At 45.4% G+C, this 22,020-nt stretch overlaps 1 pseudogene; it reads right to left on the reverse strand.

Annotated features, from left to right (window-relative positions):
- Positions 1 to 15,973: 15,973 nt before the first annotated feature.
- Positions 15,974 to 22,020, reverse strand: LOC133141275 (glycine N-acyltransferase-like protein 3; annotated as a pseudogene).

Consider the following 22,020-nt stretch of genomic DNA (forward strand, 5'->3'; position numbering starts at 1 on the left):
TGTGAATGCAACAAGAATATTGTGATTCTATTAAGTTACTTTTATTTTTAATGTTTGTGTAATAAAATACAAATGTTACATATATATTTACATACAATTTGTTTGTAAATGATTGGCATTCATATAGCGCCTTTATCCAAAGCCCTGTACAATTGATGCTTCTCGTTCACCCATTCATACACACGCTCAGATGGCAATCAGTGTATTCACTCTCGTCCAGGGCATTTGAAAATGATGTGGTTGTTGTAACTGAGCAGCACCCCAGTACAAGAACCACAGTCCTCTTACCATCTATCAACCCTCCTCTGACACCTCAACCAAGCAGGACCAGCCAACCCTGGACCAAACAACCAGAGCCAGGCCAGATCCTGAACCAAAAAAAGACTCACAGGTCAGTGGATTCAGTCTGGATAGGATCTTTTTTTTCTCCATAGATCTGAATGTTTTTTTCCAGAATTTGTAGTAGGTTATGTTGTTTTATGTGCATGGGTTGTCACGCCACTGTATGTCATGAAATTCAGAACAGTGTTGTAACTAATACAATTTATTCCATGAGCCATGTTGGTTGGTATAATTTTAGGGGACATAGACTCACTGCATTCTTTTCTAGTAGTTGTAGGGTCTCACACAGGCCGCCAAATAATGTACGGATTTTATTCTACGAAACCGGGGCGCCAATATCAAGGATTAAAACATACCGATAACCTGAAGGTTGGAAGTTCTTTGAAAGACTGCTTTAACTCGGCTCTAATGTCTGTGACGTCAAAACATACACCGGGTTTAATAAAATATATTAATTAAACAAACGTACAAACACAGAACAGATATGGGGTTAAACTAAGGGAAGTTAGTAGGGTAAGGTATATTAGGAATGTGTGTGTGGTGGGAGTAGTTAGCTTGGGTAAGCTAGAGTTCTGGGTGTATAAAAGAGTATTACTGTTAGCTGTGCCTACTTGCATAGTTTAGTCTATATATGCGCGAAAGAAGGCGAATCAATTCACATACATGTACGGCTAACAGAATGAATTCGACGGTAACACAAAGACAAATGGAAAAATACAGATTCACAATATTAGTTAAGACTAAGCTAACACTGGCTATGCCTGCAAATGCTTGTTTAGTCTTACTGAGTCCATACGCATTGCTGGATCCAAAAGACTGCTGTCCTTGCAGAAGCGGCGATGGTAATGTGAATGATGTCCTGGAGAGGGGCGCAAAGCTGGGGTGTTCCCACAAAAGGCAAAAGAATAGTCAAAAACAGGCGAGGGGGTCAAAAATCCAGAAAATCTAAAGGCTAAAGTACAGAAGGGCGAAGGCAAAAATAGAAATCAGAAAACAAAGCAGAATGTCAAAAACCAGAAAAGTAGAAAGGCAAACAAAACAAAAAGGCAAGGCAGGCTCGGAAATCAAAAGGCAAAGGGGTGTCTATCAAGAATATCAAGAATTAGGCTTACGAAGTATTCGGCACTAAGACTGATCAACGTTCTGACAAGGAACAATGCAGAGACTGAGGTTTAAATACATGAGGGAAGGTAACAATCTAGGCGGGGCTGGGGAAAAGGTGGGCTAAACAAATAGACAACAGGTGGGGAAACATAATGGGGTAGTAACATAATTATAGAGGGGAGACGAAAACGCGGACTGGATGCACGTAACCAACATGTAAAACATACGGCTCCGGGTTAGGGAGTAGACATTTGCATAGTTATAGTTAGAGACGGGTGCGAACACTTCGCTGAAACGAAATGAGTAATTTGGGATAGCATAGGGAGGCGGAGTTACAGAACAGTGCAGAAATACTAAGAGATTGCGTTTGTGACTTAGTTACATGAATATTTCTAAACTACCCAGTAAAAGTGATTGTTAGTTAGTTAGTTAGTTAGTTAGTCAGACAGACAGTAAGTGTATTAATCGGATTAGTACTGTACAAAACCTAGATTAGTAGTAGTTAGTAAGAATCATGCTTTACAACATTTAACTACCAAGAAAAAGCAGGAATTTCTTGAAAACCCGAAAATACCGTAAACACCCGAATAGTGGGACACGCAGACAGGGTGAGTGACTCGGCTGGTAAACATTCAAAAGCAGACATAACAGGGGAAGACAAATGAGAACTGAAATGGAAAACACAAACCAAACATCATTAAGAAGACAGAGAGTACTGGTGATCTGCAGAGAGGTCAAGGAAGATTTCTACGGTGATGGACATAGTATTCTCACCATAATGAAGCAAAACTCCCAATCACCTGACCAACTGATCAGAAACATTCTTCTGGGGGCAGTTGTGGATGTCTTAGTGACTACTGTCCACAGAAGACTTCACAAACAGAACTACAGAGGATACATTGCAAGATGCAAAAAAGTTCTGGAAAAAGGTCTTGTGTTCAGATGAAATCAAGATTGACTTGTATCAGAGTTATGGCCTCATCTGAAAAAACCACAATGAATTGAATTCTGCTCAAGTTCCTTAAGTTTAAATGCCTCCAAACTCATTGGATGGTGCTTCATCCCACAGCAAGATCCCGAAGATACACCAGTGCTCAATGATGTTCCAAACAGTTTGTTTTGGTAAGCCTATTGTTTGGCCTTCAGTGGCTTCAGAAAGTATGCAGACCCGTTCACTTTTTGCACACTTTATTGTGATGTAGGTTTAATTTGAAATGGATAAAATAGCCATTTTTGCCCATCAATCTACACTCAATAACTCAAAATGACAAAGTGAATTTTTTGCAAATGGATTAAAAATCAAAACATTTTCTCTCATTGGGGCAGCACGGATGGTGCAGTGGGTAGCACTGCCGCCTCACAGCAAGGAGGTCCTGGGTTCGAATCCCTGTCGGCCGAGGCCTCTCTGTGCGAAGTTTGCATGTTCTCCCCGTGTCTGTGTGGGTTTCCTCCGGGTGCTCCGGTTTCCTCCCACAGTCCAAAGACATGCACGTTAGGCTGATAGGAGAGTCTAAATTGCCCATAGGTATGAGTGTGTGAGTGAATGGTGTGTGTGCCCTGCGATAGACTGGCGACCTGTCCAGGGTGTATTCCTGCCTTTCGCCCAACGTATGCTGGGATAGGCTCCAGCCCCCCTGCAACCCTGATCAGGATAAGCGGGTTCAGATAATGGATGGATGGATATTTTCTCTCATTTATATAAGTATTAAAACCCTTTGCTGTGGCATTCCATGTTGTGGTCAGGTGCATCCCGTTTGCTTTAATTATCGCTGAGATGTCTTAATTAATTTGATTGGAGTCCAACTGTGGCAAATTGAATTGATTGGACATAGTATGCAAAGGCACACACCTGTGTGTGTATGACCAAATGCGATCATTCCGTTCACTGTCGGAGCATGGAATTTCCCAACTTCCCACCTCCCAGCATTCCAGGTGCACAACACCAAATGTAAACAGAAAACATGGCTGACCCTGAAAAACTGGTGGTGTTTACGTGGCAAGTGTATAACCACATGAACTGTCCACATTCTGCACTGCACTATACAGAAATATACCACTCGTTAACTCCTTAACTGTGCTCCAGTCTAGCTACATTGGTGGCTAATCTGAACAAGTTTGGCTTAAATGGTATATTTTTTCCGAATGGTTGCACACGTGTTTAGGTATTGTAGTGACCCGCTGGTTAAGAGAGAGCGAGAGAGCGTAAAATGGGTGAAAATACTTATTTTTATTTTCCCCACGTGTCGGCAGGGCACTTCACAAGTCCAGCACTGACAAGTGCTTTCTTTTGAAAAAAGAACAAAGGAAAAACGGAAAAAAAGTGTCCAAAAAATTAGGAACTCCGATATTGGAAAACACAAAAGAAACCGGCATTCACGTAGCCACGTTCGTCCGTCTTTTATCCGCCTTTAGGTCGTTCCGTCCCGGCGGTGTCCTGGCCTCTGAAGCCTTCCCTCCTCGCCTAGTCGTCCACCTTTTATCCCGTCTAGGCTTAGAGAGCGAGAGGTTAGTGAGCGTATTGTGGGAATGGTCTGCTCACGTGAATCCGGGACTTTGAGGGTTCGTCCGCGGGGGGGGGGTTTCCTCCATGGGCATGGGCATGGGCATGGGCATGGGCATGGGCATGGGCATGGGCATGGGCATGGGCTCTCTCGCAGTTCGTCAATCCCGTCTAGGTTTAGTCCACCTATGCGTATACTCTGGCTCCGGATCTCTCCTCCTCCGCCATGAGCCTCGTGTTGCGTTTGTGGTCTCCTTTTGAAGACGCCGCTTCTCCTTCCCGAACTCGGTTCAGCTGTGCCTGTTCAATTAAAATGTTTATTCACGTGCGGCATGAGGCCGCACCCGTCTAGCCCCGGGGGTCGCTGGCCATGGTGCTGATTCTCCTCCCGGTCTCTGTCCAAGGTGCCGTTCTCTTTGATAGGACAATATTCAGAGTCAATCAGCTTCCCCAGCTCTTGACGCCGGCGCACGGGCCGTTCTACCTCAGTGGTGTACCGATCCCTGGTCGGGCCACCACAGTATTTTTTTTACATTTTACTTTTGTGCAGAAAAGATAACTTTGAGAGATGATTTGCGCTAACCAGCGAACTAATAACACTGGAAACATTGTTTCACATACATTTGCATGCAAAACTTCCGGGCACAGCGGTACCCATTGTTCTATGAGTTATTAGCGAGCTTTAAGCTCTATGGGAATTGGATTTTATCCAATCTCGAGACTGAAAAACGATCTACGCAATGCCATCTTGATGGCCAATCAGGGCAAAGATGCGCTTTAGCGACCAAATTTACATACGGTGGCTATATAAGCGACATCGCAGGCCGTCATTCTTTCTTCGAGACAAAGTTTCAGCGAAGGAAAGAGACAGGGCCTGTGAAGCTTAAAGCTCGCTAATAACTCATAGAACAATGGGTACCGCTGTACCCGGAAGTTCTATTTCTTTATTAGCTTCACTTTAAGCTCTATGGGAACCCTATAGCCCACGCCCTGTCGTCAACATCAGCCCCCTGATGCAAAACAACAGGCAATGGCAGTGATAGCCAATCAAGAGGGGCTCCCCTCAATAGCCAGCCCTTTTTCATGCATGAAAAAAGGGGGACTGTATAAACCGAGGAGCCACAACCATCCCCAGCGCTCGGTTCATGTAAACCAGCTACCGAATACCCAAGCCGGGAGATGGTCAATATAAACATGCACGCCTCTAGCCACCGCATAGAGGCGTCGCACATAATGTGTTTGAGCAGCAGCTACGTCCGACTGGACGCTGAGCTCAGGACTGCATGCGCAACCGACGGTGTCGATGCATCCAGCAGATAGAAACATACAAAGGCGCATGGCGAACTCCATGACGCCGCTGTACAAATGTCCTGCACACTGACCCCTTTAAAAAGTGCCTGAGAAGCTGCCATGCCTCGAGTAGAGTGGGCGCGAACCTCCGACAGAGGGGGCAAGCCCATACACTCATACGCCCAGTTGATTGCGTCAGTAAGCCAATGGGAAAATCTCTGTGCCGTAACAGGTTTTCCCTTAGCAGCAGCACCATAACAGACAAACAGCTGATCTGCTTGTCGAATAGGCTGCGAATGTCGTACGTATATCGACAGAGCACGCACTGGGCAAAGTTTATGCAGCATAGCATCCTCCTCATCGTCATAAGGAGGGGGCTTGAAAGCCACCAGGTCCAATACCCGTGAGCGGAAGGACGTGGTGATAACCTTCGGGGTAAACGCAGGGTTCGGTCTCAGCACAACTCTGTCAGATCCTGAAAAGGAGAGACAGTCCGGGTGCACAGACAAGGCGCATAAATCGCTTACCCGCTTAGCAGAAACTAGCGCAGTAAGCAGCGCCACCTTAAGGGACAAAGCTCTCCACTCAACGCTCTCCAGCGGTTTGAAAGGAGGGCTACACAAGGCTTTTAGTACCACCGTTAAGTCCCACTGCGGAACACGGGGTGGGGCCACGGGTTTCAGACGCCGGACGCCCTGGATAAAACGCTTTACCAGGGGGTGGGCAGCCACCGTAGAGCCACTATAGCCAGTATGGCACGCAGAAATTGCGAAGACATACCCCCTTAACGTGGACAAAGATAACCCCTTATCAAATAGGCTCTGCACAAAGTTGAGCACTACGGACACAGGGCACACCGGGGGGTCCTGAGAGCGTTCGAGTTGTAGTTGAGATATAGTATTTACAGCTGCCTCGCTCAATCCCATGTTCATGAGCCTGCTCCTAACAGGGGCCAACCCGTGAGGCGCAGCCTGCTTGGGTGGGGATGAAAAATGGTCCCCGCCCCCTGTGACAGGAGGTCCCAGCGCTGGGGAAGTCGCCACGGGACGCCGGTCAGCAGCAGGGCTACATCGGCCATCCACTGTTTGTGCGGCCAATCTGGCGCGATCAAAATCAGGGGTTTCCTCTCCTCTCTCGCTTTGGCTAGTACCTGCGGTACCAGACCAAAGGGAGGGAAGGCGTAGAGGAGGCCCTTGGGCCAGCGATGGGCTCGCGTGTCCACTCCCAGTGGGGGCGAGCCGGTTGCTGTCATCGCAAACCATAATGGGCAATGCGCATTCTGTCGGGAGGCGAATAAATCCACTCTCGCTTTCCCAAAGCGTGACCACACCTCCGCTACCACGAGTGGGTGAAGACACCACTCTAGGGGGGAGGGACCGCCCCGAGACAAGAGGTCTGCGCCGCAGTTCAGCTGCCCCGGGACATAGAGCGCCCGTAAGGAGCGAACTCGTGGGTATGCCCAAGTCCAGATCCTCACCGCCAGCCGGTGTAGATGTGGACATTTGGTGCCGCCCTGTCGGTTTAGGTAAGCGACTGTCGCTTTGTTGTCGCTTCTGATTAGAACGTGTCTGCCCCGAAGAAGGGGTTCGAAACGTTGTAATGCAAGCCATACTGCTGTGATCTCCAGCACATTGATAGGAGGCAGAGGAGGGTTCCACAACCCGCTCGCCATCATTCCATTGCAGACCGCCCCCCACCCCTTGGTGGAGGCGTCTGTGTATACAGGGACATGAGTGGAGATAGCGCCCATTGGTACACCGACACTCAGCATTCGCCCATTTCGCCAGTGCGAGAGTGCTCTCACAACCGACTGCAGAATGCGAAACAGCTTTACGCGGTCTCTCATTGGATCGAAATGCATTCGCTTGAGCCAGAATTGCACCGGTCTCATGCGTAGCAATCCCAACAGAACCACGGCAATTGCTGCCGCCATTAAACCCAACAGGCGCATAATCGTGATTCCACTGATGCAGCGACCTGGGAGAAGTCGGCAAGCGTGGTCTCTCAGGGAAGCAATTCTCTCTAGAGAGAGACGCGCCGTCATTGACAATGAGTTCAGCCGGAGCCCTAGGTACTGAACACACTGGCTCGGGGTGAAAACACTCTTGTCGCGATTGATGGTGAAACCCAATCCTTGTGGGTTATCAGCATCTCTGTGTGTTTCGCAGCCAACTCCCTGGAAGGGGCTAACACAAGCCAGTCGTCCAGATACGTTAAAATACGTATGCCCTGTTGTCGCAACGGGGCGATAGCAGCCTGCGCCACCATTTCGAAGGTGCGGGGTGCCAGGGACAGACCGAATGGGAGTTTGGTAAATTTGTACGCTTTTCCCAGAAAAGCGAAACGAAGGTACTGCCAATGGCGCTGTACAATGTTCACATGGAAGTAAGCGTCTTTTAAATCTACAAGCGTGAACCAGTCCCTTTGGCTGATTGAGCTCATTACGCGCTTAGCATCTGAAAACGTCGTTTCACCAAATGACGGTTCAGAGCTCGCAGGTCCAGTATTGGTCTCACACCGCCGTCTTTCTTTGGAACGAGGAAATAAAGGGAATAAAACCCTCGCATTTCGTCGTGTTTGGGGACTAGGCGGATCGCGCTTTTTGCCAAGAGAGTCTCTATCTCTTGGGAAAGTGCGCTGTTTAGATGCAGGGGCATATTCGTTTCCCTTACTCCTACAAAAGGAGGAGGGGGGACAGCGAACTGTAACGCGTAGCCCGCTCTGATTACAGTACTGAGCCATGGCGTCAGCTTGCACTTCCGAGTCCAAGCACAAAGGTTGAACGCGGACCTGGTTGAAAGCAGTGCAGACTGTACCACGGGCTTCTGAATTTGCAGAAGCCCTGCTCTTAAGTGGCGGCGGGGTCGAATTCAAGCCAGCGACCTGGTGTTTATCTGTGATAGGCCGACGTAGTGTCCTGGCCGGCTTCGATTCTGAGCCGGCGAGGACTCCAATACTGCCTGAATGTCGGGGAAAAAGGCCCCTTTTGACTGGGAAATCACCAAGCGCTGATGCCAGCTTTGAGGCAGAGGGCAAGGGAAATGTTTGTGTAACAATAGGGGGAGTGTGCTTTGTGACTGTAAGGGCGAAACTCGCTCCCGAGTAGGTGCTAGTAAAGTCAGTGATACAGGAGGGGTGTCCGGTCCACTCGACCGGATCGCCTCTATGACACTCTCCCGCGGAGATTCAGGAACGCTTCTGGGCTTTCGATTGAGGCGGGTGAGCCCTGGGTGCAGCAGGGTTAAACGGCTTCGTCCAAGCCTTGCCGCTAGCAATAGTGGTAGCGTCTCTACGGCCACCGGGCTGCTCCTCAGTTGAGCGCCGGGCTGACGACACAGGAGTGCGGCGAGTCTTAGACCACGAACAGCGATCCTGGCGTCTCGCATCTGAAGCAAGAGGCAGGTGCTTCTGCAGAGTGGGTCTCTCCTCATCCAGTCGCTTAAACCTCGCTATCGCTTCGGTCACCGCTGGACCGAAGAGACCGTCGAGAGAGACTGGGGCATCAAGGAGGGGGACCTTGTCCGCTTCAGGGAGTTCAGCTGGTTTACAGGCGCTGCAGGAGGAGGGGGCCAGGGGAGCTCCGCTCTGGTCGCCGCCGCTTTCATCACGACCGGAAAGTCTTTCAACAGGGAGGGGTGGTGCTCCAACTCACCCGTCGCCGTTGGGATAGCGACAGAGCCGGAAGGCTCCAAATTGTCGTCTGGAAGCATCTCCTGATCACTAGAGTGGAGAAGGAGGTCGTCGTCCTCGTCCCCAGAGCTGTTAGCGAGGGTTAGGAGCGCCTCTTCCAGATGGGCCGTGTCAGACGGAACCCTGCCATCGCGCAGGTTCGGTCTGTCCTCCTGAGAGTGCATGGCAAAAGGCTCCGGGAAGTCAGCCCAACTGGCGTCTTTGCGGTGCATGCTTCCCCGGCGCAGTAGCTCCTGCGCCCCGAGTGCAGCGCAGGCGGTGCAGGTCACCTTAGTTAAGGCCGCGAGAGCATGGGTCTCGCCGAGACACATAACGCAAGAAGTGTGAGGGTCCGTACCCTCCACGGCTGCGTCGCACCCTTGGCACTGCTTCATGGCGAATCTTCGAGCTCGACGTCGTCTAGCGAGGGCCTTTGAGTCGGGAAAAAAAGCTCCTTCCTCACAGCGGCGCGTTTCTGCTCGCAGACGAAGAACTTCGGCGTGGTAGAAACGTAAGTCTCCAGCTAGGTTGCTAACCTTGCGCTGAAAATTAGAGAAGAAAGAATGACGGCCTGCGATGTCGCTTATATAGCCACCGTATGTAAATTTGGTCGCTAAAGCGCATCTTTGCCCTGATTGGCCATCAAGATGGCGTTGCATAGATCATTTTTCAGTCTCGAGATTGGGTAAAATCCAATTCCCATAGAGCTTAAAGTGAAGCTAATAAAAAAATAGAACAGGCTTTACTATATGAGAGTATGTTCTATTTTAATGTCATACAGGAACAAATACTTTGCGTTGCATTTTATTTTTGATGGTCTACCATATACGATGTGTGCCTCCATCAGACAACTGCTTCTCGTGAAGTCGGGGTAGATGGATTTTCCCCAAGGACACAAGTGGGAATTACTCATCACCCCTATTGGGGTACCTGTGACACCAACAGATGGGAGCAAACGGTGATAACACACAAAAAAGCTACCAGTGGTGCAAGTTTATCACTCATTTCCCATCCCTCAGGGCATAGGGCAAGCCAACAATCACCATAAGCCTTTCTCCCCACTGGAAAAACTGATCTGCCATCCTGGCTCATAAAACAAGTAATATTTTTCTTTTCTTTTCATAAAAAGGCCTAACTAGGGATGGGAGTTGGAAACTAGCCATAGCTATAATTTCTGTATGCAGAACATCAGTCGCATGAACCTAGTGTAAACAGGCAGTAATGATGCTGTCTCTTGACATTATCCCTACTCAAATGAACATTAAATAAATAAAACAATTGTGTCTCATTGGAAATGAGAAATCACTCGTACTTTGTCCCATCCCAATGTCCAGGAGAGAGATTATTGTGCGGATGGGGAGTGTGGACAATGCCAGGACGCCTACACCCATTCCAGCCCCAGCATCCGGGCCAGCCAGGACGAGGGGATTCACACATTCCTGACCCTGCAGACTGCCGAATCCTGTGACGTGCCCATCCAGCACAGCGTCAACATCTCCCACAGCGCTGCACCCCTGCTGCTGTCTCACTGCGTTTCCCTGGGCGTCACCACCGTGGCTGTGGATGTGCATTACTATCCACCCCACTCACCTTCTGTTAGATCAACAGCGCTGTGGAGGAATTTTGGCCCACTCATCTTTGCAGAATTGTTGTAATTCAGCCACATTGGAGGGTTTTCGAGCATGAACCGCCTTTTTAAGGTCATGCCACAGCATCTCAATAGGATTCAGGTCAGGAATTTGACTAGGCCACTCCAAACTCTTCATTTTGTTTTTCTTCAGCCATTCAGAGGTGGACTTGCTGGTGTGTTTTGGATCATTGTCCTGCTGCAGAACCCAAGTTCGTTTCAGCTTGAGTTCACGAACAGATGGCCGGACATTCTCCTTCAGGATTTTTTGGTAGACAGCCGAATTCATGGTTCCATTTATCACAGCAAGTCTTCCAGGTCCTGAAGCAGCAAAACAGCCCCAGACCATCACACTACCACCACCATATTTTACTGTTGGTATGATGTTCTTTTTCTGAAATGCGGTGTTACTTTTACGCCAGATGTAATGGGACACACACCTTCCAAAAAGTTCAACTTTTGTCTCGTCAGACCACAGAGTATTTTCCCAAAAGTCTTGGGGAACATCAAGATGTTTTCTGGCAAAATTGAGACGAGCCTTAATGTTCTTTTTGCTCAGCAGTGGTTTTTGTCTTGGAACTCTGCCATGCAGGCCATTTTTGCCCAGTCTCTTTCGTATGGTGGAGTCATGAACACTGACCTTAACTGAGGCAAGTGAGGCCTGCAGCTCTTTGGATGTTGTTGTGGGGTCTTTTGTGACCTCTTGGATGAGTTGTCACTGCGCTCTTGGGGTAATGTAATTTTGGTCGGCCGGCCACTCCTGGGAAGGTTCACCACTGTTCCATGTTTTCGCCATTTGTGGATAATGGCTCTCACTGTGGTTCGCTGGAGTCCCAAAGCTTTAGAAATGGCTTTATAACCTTTTCCAGACTGAGAGATCTCAATTACTTTCTGTCCCATTTGTTCCTGAATTTCTTTAGATCTCGGCATGATGTCTAGCTTTTGAGGATCATTTGGTCCACTTCACTTTGTCAGGCAGGTCCTATTTAAGTGATTTCTTGTTTGTGTGGCTAGAGAAATTGAACTCAGGTTTGATAAACCACAGTTAAGTTATGTTTTAACAGGGGGGGCAATCAATTTTTCACACAGGACAATGTAGGTTTGGATTTTTTTTCTCCCTTAATAATAAAAACCTTCATTTAAAAACTGCATTTTGTGTTTACTTGTGTTGTCTTTGACTAATATTTAAATTTGTTTGATGATTTGAAACATTTAAGTGTGACAAACATGCAAAAAAATAAGAAATCAGGAAGGGGGCAAACACTTTTTCACACCACTGTACAGCCATTATACAGAACCCTTCATTGTGGAAAACAAACACAAGTCCATACATGTCAGGTACAGCACACCTCCATTCATCCGCTTGTAGGGAATAGGTTGAAAGGATGATTCGTCTGACCATATTACTTTTTCAGCTGCTCAGTAAAACACTGGCTGTTTTTGTTTTTTTAGCACTTTACTCATTTTATGTACAATACCACTCTTTCAAAATAAATGTATCTATTCATGGTAGCCAGAATAATGGGCAGCTAGCTGAGCCTACCCAGAAGTTGTGTACCTGTGTGTATACACTACACCTGTGTGGGAGCACATATGTATTGTTCCCTTCATTTACAGTGTTTTATTTGTTTATTTTGACAGTTATCTGTATTTTCAATTGAACAGTGAATACCTTATATACCTTGTAATAGTAGCCACACTTTGGCTTAATGTGTGTAATTTGTGGGATGTGCTTTGCTAAGAAACCAATAGATGGCTATTACCATTCCCTGGTGCTGCTTTGGTAACTAATGTACACAATGAAATGAATGGGAACCTTCCTTCCCAGAGTGCTACAGAATAAAGCTTTTTCCCCACCAATGAGTGTCCTTGGCGTAATCGGCTCTATACACTAACGCCAGTTCACAGATTGACCACATTAAAATGAGGCATAATTCAGGTACAATTCATGAGCTCAGTGAAAATTAAATGTAAAGAAATATAGCTAAAATAAAATAAACATCAAAGCAATATTCTGGTATATGGCCCAGAATGAAATGATAGAATGTAAAATTCTAGAGTGCATCGTGCAAGTCCATTTAGGGTATGGTCAGACCAGTCCTTGAGATTTATTTTTTTTACTCCAAAGCTGCATTCCTTTGCATTCCATTGCACGCACCTGTTCGTTCACTTATCGATTGGAAACCGTGTAAATTATACTCATCTGTAGGTACTCACCTGTAAGCTGTTATTTTATGTGTCTATCTAGAGAGAAAAGCAAACAAGTGTTTATCTTTGAAGGCTATGTAAATATGTTAACTTCAAATTATCACATAGATTGTGAATGGAGTTGACCTGGCTCGCTAGGGGGAGAAATATGGAATTGGAGATGACATTCACTCATGAAATAGCTATATAACTGGGTGCAAATAATATCTGTCAAGAATCAAGGATGACTATTTCGTGTTTTAGTATCTATTCTAGTTATCCTGATAGACAGTGAATTATTGGTGAAGGAAATTGAGAAAAAAGGCTGCATATAATAAACAAATGGATAATGATCGATGTTTTATGTTAAAACATACAATAACACTATATTTTTATTTCAATACATTTACTTTCATGTTTCATTTATTTAGTATTCTCTAGCTATTTGCACCCTTAACAATTATTGTAAATGAAATAAAACAAAGTGAAATTGGTAATACAATTTTACTTTAATTTAGTTCTTAGTTTAAAGAAACTATATTGTTTTCTCTCACTTCCTGTTTCACTAGAGCACATAAATTAGGTAATGAGCGTGCAAAAATCCCTTTGCAAACCATCAGCATGGGAAAAGCCAAAGAACTGGCAATTCAGAAGACACAGATGGTAATTGACCATCACAAGTCGGGCAATGGGTACAAAAAATATGTATTTTGCGGCATTTGCAGACTTATTTCTCATAAATAAGAGGAATCTGTTTGAAAATCAATTTGTCCATATTTTCTTGTCATAATTTCAATAAAACATCACCTAAACCATAGGCACTGGAACGACCCAAATCTTACTGGCGCTGACTGCGTGGTTGCGTGACCACGCCCCCATCTACGTCATCATTACATCGTTTACTTCATTGACATTAATGTTTTGGGACTGCTTTGTATTAAACAGCCAGAGAAAAACTCCTGATAAGCTCTTCAAATTCACAAATGCGAAAAAAAAAACCTGTTGTCATCATACAAGTATTCAAAATTATAATGGTTTGCGAGAAAGAAGCTAGGAGTAGATAATTATTATTATCATTATTTTTTTTCATTTTTTTTTACCCTGCTAGCTAACTATGATAACTGTGTGCGTGCTCTCTCCAAACCACCTTTTCAACCAATCGACCTTGTGAATTTACACTAAACAGTCAGTAGATGGAGCTCTTTAACACCAATAAAAAGAGTCACAATACAATTTGATCAACACAGAAATAGGATATGATAGCTACTATATGGTTCTACAAATTCAGGCAATTTCAAGTGACAAATGCTGTTATTTGAAACTTCTCTTGCTGTAACAACCACAACCTCCCATTTTCAATAAATTATGAGAGAACCGTTTTTTCATGACAACAGCTAGACAACATAGCAACAGTAACTAAGTGGGGAAACCACCACGGTTTGTCATGTCTACCAGTTACATTACGTTGTTTTTGTGTTTAGTGATTGTGTTGAACTTGCTGTTATCTTAGTATGATTAGTAATATGCTTTATTTAAGGACTATTAGATTTCCGAGTTTGTGTTTGTGGTTGAAATTCTAGGCGGTGCTTTGGGTGATGATAGCACCACTAACTTTTTCCCAAGTGGTTCTGTAGCACCAGTAGCACCACCCATTCTGGCGGCATTGGCTAGTTTAGCTATTATTAGCTACTATTAGTTTTAATTCCCCATTAAACCTGTAACTTAATACTTTAAACACGCTATTCTACTGATAAGTTTTTCAAGTATTTCTTAGGTTTTACTAAAGAAAATAAAACCAGATGGTTCCAAGCATAGCTATGTACTGTTGCTACAACTAAATAAAAAAACACTTAAATTATTAATTGTATAGAATGATATTGCTCACTGAAGTGAACTATTTTCTTTAGAGTGGAAAATACTCCTTGGTTATTTGAAAGAATATTTTAACTAGATTTCTCGGCTGGCGGCACGGACGGTGCAGTGGGTAGCACTGCCGCCTCACAGCAAGGAGGTCCTGGGTTCAAATCCCCATCGGCCGGGGCCTCTCTGTGTGGAGTTTGCATGTTCTCCCCGTGTTTGCGTGGGTTTCCTCTGGTTACTCCGGTTTCCTCCCACAGTCCAAAGATATGCAGGTTAGGCTGATTGGACAGTCTAAATTGCCTGTAGGTATGAGTGTATGAGTGAATGGTGTTGTGTGCCCTGCGATGGACTGGTGACCTGTCCAGGGTGTATTCCTGCCTTTCGCCCAGTGTATGCTGGGATAGGCTCCAGCCCCCTGTGACCCTGTTCAGGATAAGCTGGTTAGGATAATGAATGAATGAATGAATGAATGAATGAATGGATTTTTCGACTCCCGATCTACGGTCCATAGGCTATAAGAAGAGTTCTAGGGGTGGCAGGCAGGCAAAGCATGCATTGGGTGTTGTACTTCGTGCTTAGCAAGATGTTTTGTCATGTAACACAGTTTATCACCAACATCAGTAGGGGGAGAGGTCAGACATGTTTTCCACATAATCCATGGCTGGTGCTCAATAGAGGGGGTCAAGACAAGTTACTCTTCCCATGTCTGACAGGTGTCCTTCAAGTCTCCTGCCATGCGTGACACATGGTGCCAGAAGTGCCAGAACACAACAGGGGGTTCTGCCGACCGTGAACAGTGGTGGAAAGTCCAGGGGCTCATTCCAATCACTCATTCTTCACCTCAGGATAATCCCTCCCTCCCATTCCTCAACATGCACTCATGAATTATTCCCAAACCTCCTGAACTAAAATATTGCCTCTTCAATTTGAAAGTGCACTGATTTTTTGATCTCCTCGCTTCTTCATGCAGGGAATATTGCATTATTGAATTTTCCATTCCAGGAAGCCTGGATTCAGACCCTTGCTGGGCAGGGAGGAAAAATGCGGGCGAAAACATTCCCTTCCCGTCTTGCCTGACTAAATTTGTGACATGCAACAAGCACGCAAGGGAGGATAGATCAACAGACATCCCTTCTTGCTGAAAGCATCTTATACCCTTGGAGGGAGAGAGGGGGGAACAACAAGGGAGCAAAGGAATACAATTGTTCCCTCCCCCTTCATAATTTCATAACTCAAACTCGGAAGAAAGCATCCAATTTGGAATCGAACTCAGCATAGGGGTCAGAAGGGCCGGCCAAGTGTATCTAATGTGTGGTGCAGAGAAAAGCTGCAAATCAGACCACAGGTCACTACCAGCCATCACCACTCTTTTTAAGACAGTGAAGAACATGACAAAGAAAGAACGTGGTTCTTTATTGATTGAGCTTTGTGAAGAACACTGTACACTTATTTTTACTTTCGTTTGAATGGCAAAAAAACTGAAACTTATTTTACTTAAGGCTGAGTGTAATTTTTGTGCTCATTGGTTGAGAATTGGAGAATTTCAGATCCTAAAAACTAACTTATTTAGAACAGGCTGACTAACTTTGAAGGACAGGCTGAGTAACTGCAAGTCAAACACTAATAAAGCACAGACAGTGCTATATTGCAAACAACTGCATAAAAGAGGTACACTCAGTGAGCACTTTATGAGGTATTTATTAGACTTATTGGTCTTCTATTGCTGTCACCAATCCACCTAGATGTTAGTTTGAAGCATTGTGTGTTCAAAGATGCTCTGAACCAGAGTTGCATGCCATGCAGTGTAATGTGTGGTAATTTGCATTTCTGTCACCTTCTTGTCAGTTTTGACCAGCCCTTCTCCTCTGACCTATCTCAATAACAAGGTGTTTTTGTCCACAGAACAGCTGCTCACTGGATGTTGGAACAGCTGCCCAAATTCTGTCTGGCACCAAAAATCACTGAGATAATTTCTTCCCCATTCTGTCATTTGGTCTGAAACAGCTGAACCTCTTGACCATGTCTGTATGCTCTTATTTGCACTAACAAGCTGGTGTACAGGTCTACCTAATAAAGTGCTCACTGATTGTATATTAGTAAAGTCACCTTGGTGGTGAGTTCAGTTGTAATGTTCCTAAGAAGAAATACTGGTTTAGTAGTTGAACTCATAGCAGGTGGCCCTGAAGGAGGGGTCTTCAGTGAAGCCCATTTTCTTAGCGAGCCTGTAGGAGACCTGGTTCCCCTCCTCAATGCTGCAGTACATAGGGAAACGCTGGGCATGGAGCCTTGCTGCCATGGTGTATGTCAGGATCTCGGCATAGCCCCTCTCCCTGTACTCTGGCACAGTGTACAACAGCCCAATGGCACAGTAATCATACAGCAGCAGCCAGGAAACTGGACGGCCTTCTTCATCAGTGATGCAACATGTGGGGAAGTGGCTTATCAGATGTTTGATTAGTTAGAAACCTTTTTCATCACCTCCGAATTTCCAGGTTTTATTCACCAAACCAACATGGGATTCATTCAGGGAGGAGATCCTGGCCTCCACATCTCTGCAGGAAAGGACATGTTCAGACAAAGAGCTGTTCAAACACATCAAGACCACTATGGCTATTTCACTTTGATGGTCAGGTAAACTTCAGCTGAGACTTGACCCCCCATTAACAGTGAGTGCTCTGTGCTAATGAGAAGAATATCTCAACAAAAACACCAGTGGAAAATACAAGGTGGCTTCCACTCAAACTTTCCAAACTTGAAGATCCAAAGACGGTTCCCCCATTTTCCCAAATGTACCTGCTCAGTTTCAGTTGAGGAAGGAGACTTGGGTCTTGTAATTCCAAGATATGATCAATCGTACCCTGTCTCAATGTGACTCCTTTTGCAGCGGAGATGGCCTTCAACATGGTACCATGACGGATGTCAATCCCTCAGGAAAGGAACACAATCCCATAATTAAATTATACCATTGCAGCCACTAATAATAAAAGTAATAATATCGTTGCAATGACTAGAAAGGTTAAAAAAGAATATAATTATGTACCCCCAATTTTGAAGTATTTATTCCAGTCTAAGACGTTGTCTTCCATCAACATTCTCTTAAGATCCTTCTCATCAGTACTGAAGAAAGTCAATTCCTTAGTATAAAGCAGGGAATTTTCAATCTGTGCATGCCATGAAAAAAAGAATCAGTTACTCAGACAATGGACACATGTAATGTGAATTCATATTGATTACATATAGAGTAAAGGTAATAAATTGACTTGACAAAGAGAATAAGTGACGGAACACATGCATGCAATACATATTCACCTTTGGGTGCGGTCGACAAATGATGGTTTTAAAATTAGGCCAGCAGTCCACAACAAACTCTAGTGTATGTGGTCTATTTCTATTCATACCAAACAGATATCCATAAACCTAAAGGACAAAATACAAAAATGTTCTTATTCACAGTTCCTTTCCATACCAAAACTATGTATCCACACTGTTACAGATTCCATATGTAGAGGGAAGGATCCCCCCTGATCATTAGACATGGATATTCTGTCAGACAGCTTTGACTGTGCTGTCATCACCCTGATTAATTCTCTACAAAGCCCAGTTTACATCAAACAGCCGACTTGAGATGAGAAAGGGTGGTTTTGAAGAAAGTCTTAGCAGTTTTAGAATGTCTGCTCTCATCAGCTCGCATTTCCAAAACTGACCATGTCAAGTCTGGTTTCACGATGACTATTTGATTTAGACTGGTTTTAGAACATAGGGCTACATAATAGGCAAAACATATTATCTTAGCTGGCAAATATGCAGAATGGTGTGAGAGTCGGGTCTGGTCAGCTGCCCTCCTTAGATCAGGTTAAGACAGCTCATATTACCCCTCTCAGTCAGTGTTGGGGAAACTGCGGGACCATGGACAGCCTGCTCACTAGGATCACCAATTCACTCCTCACTTGAGGGAGTCCGTGGGTCCTTTCCATCAGGACCCAGGGTTATCTCTTACAGTTCTGCCTCATCCCTGACATGGTGGCCACCTTTTCCACACTGTCAGCCCCCAAGCATAGGGAAGTACTGCGGGCAGGAGTAATCAGAGGTTCTATTCTGGCTACTTTGTTGTCCCCAAACAGGATGCTAGTCTGCATCCAGGTCTAGCTCTCAGGTGCGCCAGTTGATCAATGTGGGTGATCCAACTGACCCTTCTGCACATGCCCCCTGTGCAAAGGTGCCACCTGGGGCTGGGAGTATCCCCCCTGAGGTCCCTGCAGATCAGAGCTGAGGTGCAGTGCACACGGGGTGGGGATGTCCAGCCATTGGGCAGGAAACTGGGCATCTCAGCACATGAATGTTTTTGAGTTTTTCTTGCTCTCCATCATTTTCTACCACACTTACAGGGCTACCATGCACTGGTGATGACAGACAGCACAGTGACTGCTGCATATATCAAGAGGCAGAGCAGCCATGCGCACTTAATGAAAGCTAGCATACGGGCTGCGGATCTGGCCATTCTGGAAATCTTTGAGGCAGTTCATGTGCCAGGTCCCCTGAATATTGCTGTGGATTGGTTTGGTTGGTGGATTGGTTACCATGGGGACTGGAGACTTCATCCCCAGGTGGTGCAGAAGATCTGGCACGATTTGTTAGCTTCCAACACATCAACTGCCTCCAAGACTGCTTTATGCCTTCCCTCTATTCTGCCTTCTCAGACCCGTTCATCAGAGGCTGTGGATAGAGGATGTAAGAGTGATCCGGGTAGCTCCAACCTGGCCTTCCTGGATGGTCTGGAGAGACCTGTGGTCTCAGGCAGGAGGGATTCTGTTCCACCCATTTCCCCAGGGGCTCTAACTCTATGTCTGTCCCCTGAGAGGACTGGGCTTTTAGCTTGGGGTTACCGGGGTCTGTGTTGAAGACCACCCAGCAGGCTCAAGCACTATCAACTAGGATGGCCTACTCCTATAGGTGGCAATTGTTTCCATCTTGGTGTGGAACACACCACCGGGACCCTCTGTCTCAGCCCAGCGGGTTTTGGTGTTCCTTTAGGAACAGATTGAAGCAGGTAAATCTCCTGTTACCCTTGGGGCTATAGTTGCAGCTATCAAAGCTTGCTGGGTTGGGGACCAGTAGTGTTTTGAAGACTGCGGTAGCCTGATTACGTGCTTTCTTAAGGGTGTTCTCAGACTCCAGACTCATGCTAGGAGGCCCGCAGTTCCCTCCTTGGACATGGACAAGGTCCTAGGAGCACTGCAGCAGGCTCCATTTGAGCCCATGGAGTCGGCGGACTTGAATTGGGTTTCCTGCAAGACTGCCGTCCTATTGCCAATGAGATCAGCTAGGAGAATGGGGAATTACAGGCTCTGCCAATCCATGGATTGCTGTCATTCCTCCCAGATGGTGCAGCAGTAGTGCTTTGTCTTAAGCCTTTGTTTCTTCCAATGGTATTTTAAGACTCCAGTGTGCAACAGCCCATCGAAATGGAAGCATTTGTCCGCCGTATTCAAGGTGGAGGAGTTGATCTACAAAGGCCTATGCTCAATGTTCAGTGATACTGTTCAGTGATACGGGTGCTTTATAAAGCATTAATCAGGGCGTGGCTGGGAAAGCCGGTGTGTCATAAAGAATATCCCCGTCTAATGACCACGGGGGATCCTTCCCTCTACATATGGAATATGTAACTGGGGTATCAACACACTATACAACCACAGTCTACAGTCCAAAAGTTTGGACTGCATGCTTCATACAGCAGGCTCAAACACTATTAACTAGGATGGCTTATCCTATATTACTATTATTATTAAGTGGCATGATACAGGTGAATGCATGCGTTAACAATACTCAAAATAGGAACATTTATCCTTAAATATTAAGAACTTAATGACTGAATACACAGTACAATGATAAAATATTGACATAAATTGGTTTCAAATTGGCTCAATACAATTATTTTAAAGAATTAATTATTTAATCACAGACAAAGCTATTTTCACCACTGAGGATACTTGTATACCTTACCATGAAGCTTTTTGGTAAGTGTGACAGCAGAATCTTTTCTGCTTGTTGTAATGCAGCCTTATTTAAAATCTTCATCTTTTCAAGACACAATAACCAGCTAAAAACCTAGAAAAGAAGCATGGCCAATATTAACAACATTTCCAAAAAATAATCTTTAAGGAATTACTCATGAAAAAACATGTTTCAGGCATGAGATATGAAATCACACAATATTACAAAATAATCCATCCATCCATTATCTGAACCCGCTTATCCTGATCAGGGTCGCAGGGGGCTGGAGCCTATCCCAGCATACATTGGGCGAAAGGCAGGAATACACCCTGGACAGGTCGCCAGTCCATCGCAGGGCACACACACCATTCACTCACACCATTCACTCACACACTCATACCTACGGGCAATTTAGACTCTCCAATCAGCCTAACGTGCATGTCTTTGGACTGTGGGAGGAAACCGGAGTACCCGGAGGAAACCCACGCAGACACGGGGAGAACATGCAAACTCCGCACAGAGAGGCCCCGGCCGACGGGGATTCGAACCCAGGACCTCCTTGCTGTGAGGCGGCAGTGCTACCCACTGCACCATCCGTGCCGCCTACAAAATAATATGTTTATATAATAATAATATGTAAGGATTTTAATGTATTTTAAAGTTTAGTCATAGTGGGCTGGGACAGGCAAAATGATGAAGTTTCATTTACAGTATTGTGCAGAAGTATTAGGCACCCTAGACTTTATTATGTACATGGTTTTGTGTGTGTGTGTGTTAGTATAAAAGAAAATATTCATTTTCCAAAAGATTAAATTTTACAGAAACATTTTTGTATTTAATTTTAAAAAGTGGGTGGCGTGGATGGTGCAGTGGGTAGCACTGCCTCCTCACAGCAAGGAGGTCCTGGGTTCAAAAATTTCATTTGAGCCACGCCTCAATCCATGCCATGGTGCCAGGGCAAAAAGATAATGAAATCCGCCCTGCCTGCCTGATGGGTAGGAGGAGCGATCCTCTCGTCTAGTTGGCAAGAGTAGACATACCCACAGAAACGCCTAATCTCTGCAGGTTTAAGCCTGCCCCTGCGTCCCTCAATTGACTGCTTGTGGACTTACGATGCATTTTTTTACATGGCATGATGGCCTCCTCTTACATGGCTAGCAATATAACCATCCCCAATAGTCTTTATACACACACGTACATGAATAAAACAACACTCAATCACTGTTATGTGGACCGTAACCTAATCCGCATTGTTAAAAGAACTTTCTCTAACCAGCTTATCCGTAACAAGAAAATACATAGGTTTCGTACCTAGCATATCATGCCAACCAACAGTCTTAACAGTCTTAAAGGTTTTTTCTATATGCAATCATTCATACAGAGTAATTAATATTTACCACATTTATAAACTTACTGGATTTTCTAATACTGCCCTTAGTTCTTCTGTCTT

This window comes from Conger conger, chromosome 11 (assembly GCF_963514075.1).
Source record: "Conger conger chromosome 11, fConCon1.1, whole genome shotgun sequence".
Lineage (NCBI taxonomy): Eukaryota > Metazoa > Chordata > Actinopteri > Anguilliformes > Congridae > Conger > Conger conger.